Below are 452 nucleotides of genomic sequence, written 5' to 3'. Positions count from 1 at the left end.
TACTTTACAACCCAGCTATCCCAGTACTGGGTACAAACCTAAAGAAAATGAAATCAATATATCAAAAAGGCACTTGCTCTCCCATGTTCATCACAGCAGTATTCACAATAACAAAGAGAACGAACCAATGCAAGTGCTCATCAACGGATAAATGAATAAAAACTGTGGTATACATACACAATGGAACACTATTCAGCTATAATATGAAATGATTTCCTACCATTTGTAGTAATATGGATGGAACTGGAAAACATCATGTTAAGTGAAGGTAGTCAGGCACTGAAAGACAAATACCACATGATCTCACTCATATGTGGAATCAGAAGAAAAAGAAAAAAAAAAGAAAGAAAGTGGTTCTCATAGAAGTAGAGAGTAGAATAATGGTTACCAGAGGCCAGGGGCAGGGATTGGGACGAGGAGAAATGGTGTACTAAGGGGCATGAAATTATGCT

The sequence above is a fragment of the Galeopterus variegatus genome, unplaced genomic scaffold (genome assembly GCF_000696425.1).
Source record: "Galeopterus variegatus unplaced genomic scaffold, G_variegatus-3.0.2 Scaffold2909, whole genome shotgun sequence".
NCBI classification, from domain to species: domain Eukaryota; kingdom Metazoa; phylum Chordata; class Mammalia; order Dermoptera; family Cynocephalidae; genus Galeopterus; species Galeopterus variegatus.
Note: the sequence above shows the minus strand (reverse complement) of the source record.